This window comes from Anabrus simplex, chromosome 8 (genome assembly GCF_040414725.1).
Source record: "Anabrus simplex isolate iqAnaSimp1 chromosome 8, ASM4041472v1, whole genome shotgun sequence".
Lineage (NCBI taxonomy): Eukaryota > Metazoa > Arthropoda > Insecta > Orthoptera > Tettigoniidae > Anabrus > Anabrus simplex.
In genome coordinates, this window is record NC_090272.1 from 181,297,251 (window position 1) to 181,308,566 (window position 11,316).

An 11,316-nucleotide genomic window follows, 5' to 3' on the forward strand; every position below is an offset into this window, starting at 1 on the left:
CAGGAAAGTTAGGGCTGACCAGGAGGGGAGGGGATCAAATGAGGTGGGTGGGGTTGAGGCTCTGGTCATGGGGGATTCCATGGTTAGACATGTGGGGAAAGTGTGTGGAGGAAAGGGAACCAGGGTAGAGCGTTATCCAGGAATTAGGATAAGGCAGGTGTTGAGGAAAGTAGAAGAGAGGAAGGAGGGGAAGGAGAAGGTGGTAGTGTTTCACGTTGGTACCAACATAGTTGGGGATGTGTGGGATCTGGTAAATGCAGCACGGGTGAAGTTTAAGGTAGCGGAGATTGTTATCAGTGGAATTCTGTGTAGGAGGGATACTGACTTGTGGGTGATTGGGGATTTAAATGAGACTATGGAGTGGATATGTGGGAAACTCGGAGTGAAATTTCTAGATCCTAATGGGTGGGTATTAGATAGGGATCTGCGCTCAGATGGCCTTCACTTAAACCGCAGTGGTACGTATAAGTTAGGAAATTTGTTTGGAAGGGTAATAGGGAAGTACATTCAAGGAAACGATGTTGTCTAGGGAGCGGTGGTAAAGGTACAGAGATCTGGAAGTCAAGTAGGGATGACATAAAAATGTTAGTGTTGAACTGTAGAAGTATCGTAAAGAAAGGAATAGAATTAAGTATTTTAATATATATATTTACCAGATATTGTAATAGGAGTTGAATCATGGCTGAGAAATGATATAATGGATGAAGAAATGTTCTCACGGAACCGGAGAGTGTATCGTAGAGATAGGATAGGAATGGTAGGAGGGGGAGTATTCATTCTGGTGAAAGAAGAATTGTAAGCTACGATGAAGTTAAAGATGAGAAACATGACATTCTAGGTGTAAGGCTCATTTCTAAAGATAACAGGCAACTTGATATCTTTGGAGTGTACTGACCGGGAAAGGGTAGCGCTGACACGGATTCAGAATTATTTGATAAGATATTCAGCTATGTGGCAAACAACATGGAAAGGAATGTGATATTAGTGGGGGACCAGAATCTATCAAATGTCAATTGGCAAGGAACTGCGAACGACAGGATGTATGACCAACAGATGGCAAATAAGCTAATATGGGAAGGACAGCTGATTCAGAAAATGATGGAGCCAACTAGAGGGAAAAATATCCTGGATGTGGTGCTGGTAAAAGGAGATGAGCTCTATAGAGAAATGGACGTAATAGATGGCATTAGTGATCATGAAGCTATTTTTGACTATTATTCAGTACCATATGACTGATAAAGCAGGCATGAGGGAGTTTTTAAAAAATAACTATGATCGGTGGAAAACGGCCAATAAAAATGTAAACAGACTCTGGGATTGGTTTAAAGCAATTGTTGAGGAGTGTGAAAACAGGTTTGTACCATTAAAGGTGCTAAGAAATAGTAAAGACCCACCTTATTATAATAGAGAAATAAGGACACTAAGTAGGATGTGCAAATTGGAAAGAAATGGAAATAGCAATGGCTGTGGAAATAGGGAGAAATTGAAGGAACTTACCCCCCATAGCACTACAGCCCTTGAAGGCCTTGGCCTACCAAATGACCGTTGCTCAGCTCGAAGGCCTGCAGATTACGAGGAGTCGTGTGGTCACCACGACCAATCCTCTCGGCGTTATACTTATAAACCTGGGCCGCTATCTCACTGTCAGATAGCTCCTCAAGTCTAATCACGTAGGCTGAGTGGACCTCGAACCAGCCCTCAGGTCCAGGTAAAAATCCCTGACCTGGCCAAGAATCAAAGCCGGGCTTCCGGGTGAGAGGTAGGTACGCTCCCTTACACCACGGGGCCGGCGAAGGAACTTACTAGGAAATTGAATCTAGCAAAGAAGACAGCTAAGGATAACGTGATGGCAAGCATAATTGGCAGTCATACAAATTGTAGTGATAAATGGAAGGATATGTATAGGTATTTTATGGCATAAACAGGTTCCAAGAAGGACATTCCAGGAATAATTAATGGACAAGGGGAGTGTGTATGTGAGGATCTTCAAAAGGCAGAAGTATTCAGTCAGCAGTATGTAAAGATTGTTGGTTACAAGGTAATGTACAGATAGAGGAGGAGACTAATGCTAAAGAAGTATTAAAATTTACATATGATAACAATGGCATTTACAATAAGATATAAATTTGAAAACTAGGACAGCAGCTGGAATTGATAAGATTTCTGGGAATATACTAAAGACAATGGGTTGGGAGATAGTACCATATCTGAAGTACGTGCATGATCCTGTGTTTTAATTTAAAATATGCTAATCTGATTCAAAATTTCGTGCAAAATTCAAAAATGTGTGCAGAATGTAAAAATAATAACTCCAAACATGATAAAAATCTAAATAAATGTACGTAAATGTCACGTGACGCAAGTACGCGATCCCATTGGTCTGACGTCATCGTACAGGTTGACTGAATTAGCAGACGATATAACGCATAGTGTGCTATGAAAACAGGATACACTTCGCGTATTTCTACTTTATGTTAGATTCTGGTATAGTTAAATTCGAGTTCTATACATTGGGTAATAATCTGAGTGGTATATTTTTGGACTTCAAATGAATCCTGCGCAGACAGTGAAGGAGAAAACTTATAAATGGTGTATAGTTCCGATGTGCAATAGCACATTGTGTACCACATACCACCACATACAAATTGTTTATAAATGTTCCAAAGGACGCTAAAGCGAGGGAAAAATGGATTTTGTCGAGCCGGAGAAATGCTGATGATATATTGGAAATTATTATTATTATTATTATTATTATTATTATTATTATTATTATTATTATTATTATTATTATTATTATTATTATTATTATTATTATTACAACTTCCCCCATGCGGAGGCTGCCACAAGGACAAAGTATGTCGACTACACAGTATTTTGTCTTCTAAGTTACTGTTGACTTTGCTAGTGGGCCAGGTAGAAAAATCACCACAATGCTCAGAAATAAATTTGCAATACGGTTCTACAGATGTTATATAGATGATTACGGAGTATGGTCACTGAACCTCGTATTGCGGCGATAGCGATGTCGTGAAGTCGTGTCCGGCTGAGACCGAGAGAATCCCATAGCTGTACAATAAATTTAGGGATTGTGCCTCGTGTTCCCATCATGAGTCCATGGACGGAAATATTGTCTACGTGATATTTATCTTTATAGTAGTTTACAGTTGGCTGGTAAATTGACTACTTTTCGGCGTCCACATCTTCGGCCTGGCCAACGTGCGACTCGAAGAGTATCGTGGGATCTAAGATTAGTCCTTGCTTGCTAGCTAGTTGAAAGGCTATCATGTCAATACGCCTGTTACTCCCGTCGAACCGTGATCTCTCAGCGAGGTCGCAATCATGTGTCGTATTGTATGATAGCGGGAACTTCTCAATGAATTTTCAATCACTTTTCCATGTCAGCCGTTCTAGTGGTAAAACTTTAAATTTTACTGTATGATTCTTTAATTAAATGCTTAAATTACATCTTGGAATATGGAAGTAATAAACAGTGCATTAATTAATGGTGAATATTAAAGTATACTCCAAACCTAACCTAAGTTTTTGGTGATACATGTCAAGGTAATAAATCACAGCGGTTATGAACCATATTGACAGCTCTAATTACACCGGTTTATCTTGGCATGCGACAGTTATTTATGTTTTTATTGAAGAACTTACATTTGTAATCAAATTTCGGCTATAGCTAAATACTCTATAGTACAATAAAAAGTAGGCGTGTACATCATGAAAGAAAACAACGCGAATTTAACAAATGTATATCTCTACACAAAACCAATGCTTGTCGGTTGGAGTGGTCTCAATCTTATAAGTTAACTATGCTCAATTATAATAATTATCATAATATTAATGAAATAAATAGCATAATTGCATTCAGGTGAAAATACATTACTGGTACTAAAATAAAAGTGATGTTGGTGTTTAAAATATTATCCAAACTTAGCATAAGTTTTAGGTTATGCAAGCCAAGTCAATAAAACGAAGGGTAGGAAACACAGCACCCAAACACATTCCTACATTGAACGACTAAAATGTCACCAAGACACTTTTCTTGCTTGATATGCTCAGATTGTTAAAAGCCAAATGTAATTATGTTATTGGATTTAGGCCCCACTAACTGCTTCTACGGTTTCGGAGAAACCGAGGTGCATGAATTTAGCCCCGCAGGAGTTCTTTTACGTGCCAATAAATCTACCGACACGAGGCTGATGTATTTGAGCACCTTCAACTAGCACCGGACTGAACCAGGATCGAACCTGCCAAGTTGGGGTCAGAAGGCCAGCGCCTCAAGCTTCTGAACCACTCAGATATTTAATGTTTCTCTTTCATGGGCCTCGGAAGTGGGTAGGCCAGTTGCCCCAACCATATATATATATATATTTCAGGAATGATAGATCATAGACCTATACTACTATGATCTTTCTTTCTTTCCTTCTTTCTTTCTTTCTTTCTTTCTTAATCAGTTAACCCACCAGGGTTGTTTTTTTTCCTCGGACTCAGCGAGGGATTCTACCTCTACCGCTTCAAGGGTAGTGCCCTGGAGCGTGAGACTTTGGGTATGGTGATACAACTGGTGAGGAGGGCCAGTACCTCGCCCAGGGGCCTTGTGGGAGGATGGGAAGATCGGAAGGGATAGGCAAGGTTGAGGGAACGGCCGTGGCCTTAAGTGAGGTGCCTGGTGGAGAAGTGGGAAACTACAGGAAACCACTTCGAGGATGGCTGAGGTGGAAATCGAAACCCTTCTACGCAGTTGACGTAAGTAGACCCCGTTCCAGCCCTCTTACCGTACTATTTGTTTTCAACTTTCATGGCATAGCCTCCGGGGGTAGCAGCTAATCACATTAACCACTACTCCACAGAGGCGGACTAGTACTATAATGCTACCTATATGTTTATGTTAGGGACTGCCCGGCCGAGGCGGTAAAGGCATGCTCAGTTCGTCCGGAAGGACGTGGGTTCGAATCCCCGTCAGGAAGTCGAAAAATTTAAGAGACGAGATTTCCACTTTCGGAGATGCATATTGTCCCCTTCAAAATTGGTAAAAATCATTTATTGGAAAATATTTTATTTCTACTGTGTGTTGAAATATTATTTTGTGAACCAGGAAGGGAGTTGTATCACATCGAGCTGGCTAAGCGAGATACGCCAGGTGGCTGGGAATTCCACTCAAGGACAAACGAGGGGAGAGCGCAGATACAGCTAGCCAAATAACCTTCAAATCAGCCGTGAATGCCACGTGACCAGGCAGAATGTATGTCAAGTGCTCGATCGATAATTGTGAAGGTGCGTGACGTCTGACTATGGCAGCCAATCAAGCGATTAATTTGGTGCGAAGTTAATAAATTAACCAATCGCTTATGAGGAAAGGACGCACCCCTGTCTTAAGACAGTGAATAATGGATTTTCCTAGGGAAAATTTACTCAGAAATTTCTACCTCTGAACACGTCGTGTGGAGAATTACTCTAGCTTCAACTATGGACGGAAGAAGACGCACTTCGCTTGCTGAGGGAACTTCGTCATTCAGAGCCTACAACTTATAATAACTGCAGTTCAGATATTTACGGATCCCACCTATAATTCAACAGATTTCAAAAGTTAAGTTTCTTTACCATCTTATCAAACATCGGTGTGAGTTTTGGGCCTTGTCTTAGACGTGATTTTTAGTTTCAGCTTCACAAGAAATTCCACAGAAGAGATCACCGGTTCGAGTCCAAGTCAGGATGCCAGTCTTCTTTCTTGGTGAATGGTGTGATTTCCAGCGCGCCAGTATGTCTCCAATGCACGAGTAAAATGTAAGGCAGTCCAGGCGGGCGTGACCAGGATCGATGGTGCGTAATGTGATAATGCACTAGGTCATCAGCCCGAGTTCAACAGCCGACAGTCACCACCACGTAATATTTAAACTTTGTTATTCTTTCTTTCCTTTTGTAATGTAATTGTAATGACATAGCCTCTACTTATTTGTTTAGAAATTTTCTATTAGTTAGAATTTTTCCATCTCTTCTTTCTTGGTGATGGCAGATTGAGGATGAGTGAGTATTTAAACCTATTAGTTTGTTTGAGTGGATGTCTTCGAGAAGTGTTTCAACTGTCCCGAGTTCATTGTGGCAGGAGAAATAAATGTAAAATGACCTCACCGTTAAACTAGGACTATTTGAATATTTTTAGACTTTAAATGAGATCAAATGGGACAGTAATTTCGTGGATTCTATTATGTCAGAGTTCATTCTTCATTTATGCGACGTATGGTTGAATTTTGTGTGCAATAGAGTCATCTGAAATATTATTGTGCAGTAGCTTCCGCACGTATGATCTTGCGCGGCCAGAGAAAATAATAATAATAATAATAAAAATAATTTAACTAAATTATCGCGTAAAAGAACACCTAAGGTCATGAGCATAATATTAGTTATTATTGAAAATGGTTGATGTGCGCTCATTTATTGTAATTTAGGCCTGGGAAATGGCAGTATCTGACCGATACAATTTTTTATATATTTGCTGTGTTGTGATGATAAGTTGACTGATAGATGGATATTATTGAATTCAGCAGTCGAGCTGTGCACCCATTAGTGAGTCAATTTAAGAATAGGATATGTTACTTGATGTAATTTCTTCGTTGTGAGTGCAGATCAATCGAGAATCACAATTATAGTGGAGAAGTAAAAATAAATATCGTAGCTCATGAACCGCGTGCGCGGAATGTTAATTCTGGCCTATGTTTAAGCGATTTTATCGATGATTTTTGGATGATTTTGTGTTCGTAAATTTTCTCTGAACATCGTCGTATAAATGTGTTCCTTAATAGAGTGATAGTCATTACTCTGTCACATTTCCAGTTGATGAGAGGAGGTCACCATGATAGTGTCATCATGAGAATAATTTTCCTAACTTTGTCTAAACATAAAAATTAATAGTCAAGGGCTAGCGTTCGTGTAAATATGTATATAATATTTCCGTGTATCTTTGTGTGAGTGTAGTGTGTGTGATTTGACTGTACTTTGCTTAATGTAAGTTTCGAATCCATATTTGTGATGATGCTCTTCGTTATTTCGTGGGAATTTTTGGCCTAATTTACGCCAACTTTAGTGGTTCACCATTTGAATGAATTTAAACCTTTAGTGAATTTTATTCATTTTTAAAGAAGAATAGGATCTTATTTAACGAATACACATAAATGAGTATAGGCCATGTCAGTGGATTGAACTCACAAAAATCAAATTGTAAGCATCAATTAATTAATTATTTCAATCAATGGACAAACAACGATTGACATGAGGTCAAGTTCCGAGCCATTATGTGAGAAGCAACTACTAAATAATTATAAAGTTGAGTTTATTAATTAATTTAAAGGTCAAGGAAGACGATTTAACCATAATTTTATGAGAGAAATTTTTTTATTTAATTTTCAAAGAGGAATGAAAATGATCATTTTCAAACTTGTTTAAAATCAAATCTATGAAGGAAGGAAGTTTATTTTCAAGTTATTAAATTATCAATGGGAGAGATCATCTCAAATCAATCATTATTAATTATTTAATTAATTTTCCACTAAAATATAAAAATTATACTTGCAGATTCAGCCCTTTTGCTGTTCGATTTTTCGATGAAGTGTCTATGTGACAACGACATAAAAGAAGACTAATCATATAAACAAAATACCTAGATTTTGTAAATTATTGTGAAGTTTATGAAGAGCAGTAGTTGTAATAAATGTGTAAAACCTATTTAGCTTTCTCTCATTTGCCACTAGTTCATCATCTATCCCTGCACTTTAAAATTTTCGCACAGCCGATAAGCGAACGATCTACACCCTGGAGATCTTCGCTCACCGGCCGAGCTGAGCCCGGCATGACGGGTGCAATATGGCCCTGAGGTTTACTCAGCCTACACCAAAAAGGAGTACCGGGTTAATTCCTGGGGACAAAGGCGGCCAGGCGTAGAGCTAACCACTCTATCCCATCATATGCCGAGGTTAACAATGGTGAAAGCCTTTACCTTCCACTACTCCAAGGGCCTTCATGGCCTGTACGGAGGTGACTTTGCTTTGCTATATGTTTCTGTTAGTGCTGAAATCCGATTTGTTACTTTACTAATGCTGAAAGCCCGAAAATGTACCTAGTGTTGTTCTCCAATATGGGAATCAGCCTAGAAAGAAATGTTGAAAGTGATATGATATCCAGGTTCGTTGTTATCCTAATACGATGAGGCACAGTACATTGCACGTATATAGAAGATGCCACTTACCAAAAGGCCACAAAAGGCACTATTTTTCAAAAATCATGGCATCTACACATGGTAGATCGTCTGACTCTGCTGTTTTGAACCCTTCTTCTGTCATTTAAGTTATTCGCGATCACGAAGAATAAACAATTGGCTTTTAGTACAGCTGATGCACAATGGCTGGTAGAGCAGCATGCGGTACTGGATCGTGACGTCACAGCGCGCCGCTTACGTCAGAGGACGTTTTACTCGCCTTGCGGAAAGGGACTTTTAAATATGTTTTTAATGGCAGAAAACAAGAAAACTTACCACAATATAATACGTTACGTACTATTTCATTGGTGTACTTTTCAAAAAAAGTATTTTAGAAAATTTTGCATGTTCCCTATTGTACATGTTTTAATAGGCATCAATTAAAATACCATACTTATTTTGCTAAAGTGATAACTCGTTAGGGGGTAATAAATAACTTTACTCACCTCTTTGCTGCAAACGCCACTGAAGGAACTCCTGTAAGTTAACCACTTTTTAATTAAAGACGAGTTGGAACCTGCCACTTTCGGTATAATTAACACACTGAACAAACGGGAATACCGAAATTTTCTCACAGAATGAAATGCAGTTCTTTTCTCCAGCAGGTCAATGGTTAGTGTCTCCTGCCTCGTGACAGACTGCGGGAGTGTTCGCTGCAGGAGCTTCTTTAGGTATATCGAGGAGTGTTCTTTACAGATTCCTGATTTTAAAATTTTGTTTAAGATATTGAAAACCAGTCAGCAAATATGTTATTTTCTCGGAATATACTAAAAGGCATTTTAACCGATTTAGAGATAAAAATACGAATTACAGATATAGGTTTTAACGTTAATTCAGACATTTTAGGCTCTATACGACCACTGTTTCTAACCTTATAAATACATGAAACGTGTAAATACAACTTCATTTTAAGTCATTTCTTCAAGAACAAAATAGGTCTTACCCTAAAATCCGAGGGCTGAAGATTACATCCCTCCATACAGGGTTAGCGTCAAGACGGGCAGCCGGCCGTAAATTAGGGCTAAATCCTCGTGCAAGACAGGTCGCACCCCCGACTCTACATCCATGGGAAAAGCAGTAGAAGGAGGAGGAGATTAATTTTTCATGTATTTTATTTTCATTTCTTCATCAAATAATATGTTAACACAAATTACTTGATATTCACAATTAATAGAACAACAACAATAATAATAATAATAATAATAATAATAATAATAATAATAATAATAATAATAATAATAATAATAATAATAATAATAATAATAATAATAATTAATAATAATAACAATAATTTGTTTATTTATTTATTCGTATCAGAAGCAATACATCATATAAATTATTAGTTAAGAATGAGAAATAATTAGATAGGTCTAACTGGTAAAAACATACTAGAGGTACATTCAAAATAACAGTTATATCATATCGGACCAGAATTTTGGAAATCTCGACCATTTGGTGTGGCCTTCACTAAATCGTGCATGGTGCAAACGAGAGGGCAGGAGTTGCAAGTAAGGAGGTGCGCTATGGTTTGTTCTTCTCCGCAGGCACAGACAGATAGACTCCACTTCTTCACATAGTTCTTAGATCGACTGACCCCTGCCCGCAGCCTGTTCAGGCTCTTGCATGTAGATTACGACTCTTCATCACCGGCTGGAAGAGTTTCAGATGTATCCATCCATCCATCCATCCATCCATCCATCCATCCATCCATCCATCCATCCATCCATCCATCCATCCATCCATCCATCCATCCATCCTACCATCCATCCATCCATCCATCCATTGAGGTGAAGGTTTTTGGATCTCCAAGAAGTTAGTCTTGATCATTGAGGTGACTTCGAACGGCGCTCAGTAGAATGAAGAAAACTTATCGATTTCAATACTGTAATAACTAATCAGTAGCTAACAAACAATATTTAACCACCTAAAATAAAAAAAATCAGACACAACTTACATAAAGACAATAATACTGAACAGTAATCAGAAGAAAGAGCATTTTTTCACAGATAACAAATTCAATACTGTCAAGAAATTGATTAACATGAACCCCTAACTACCAACTCCAAGAGTACTCCCTAAGACACACAAAATAAACATACCGGTACCTACCAGGCCCATTATCAATTTTACGAACAGCCCCACTTAACTTTAATTTATTCAAAAATGCCCATAGTGTATTTGGTGTAACACACCATAATGCTTCACAAAACACCGCGGCATGCTCGTCACAAAAGAGCTACAGTAGGCCTACATCAAATTATTTTAAAATAATGACAGCACTGTTTTGTTTCTTACTAGAGATTTAACGACGCACGAACACATCCAGAGTTTACGGGGAAGGAAAGATGGGTAGGTGCTAGTATTGGGATGATAGCGGCCTGGTCGTACTTAAAGGTATAGTCCCAGCATTTGCCTGGTGTAAAAATGAGAAATCACGGAAAACATCTTCAGGGCTGCCGACGGATTCGAATCCAGCTTCCCCTGGAAAACAAACCCTAAGCTACGCAATACTAACCGCTCGGCCATATTACACTGTTACAGCAATGGAAATTTATACCAAAAATGAGTAGAGAATCTGCTAGCGATACAGACTTGTGGACGTAAATTGGTAGATACTTTCTTGATGTGTAGTGTGCCTGAGATGGTCTCACGCAAAGATTTCCCTGAACATTTAACTTTGCGTCACCTTTTTTTTTTTTTCTGACAAAAATGTATAATACCGACAAGAAGCTGGCATAGTAACAAGAGTTAATTCAGTTTCGATAAAGGTCTCTTTACGCTCAGTATATAATAGCCTATCAGCTCTACGGCGTGGTATAAAAATATTTGAATATATATTTAATTTAAATATATATATCTTGGAACTTGAAAATAGGTGCAATGTGTATGGTATGAAAATTAGCCTCTCGAAGACTAAATTGATGTCGGTAGGTAAGAAATTCAACAGAATTGAATGTCAAATTGGTGATACAAAGCTAGAACAGGTCGATAATTTCAAGTGTTTAGGTTGTGTGTTCTCCCAGGATGGTAATATAGTAAGTGAGATTGAATCAAGGTGT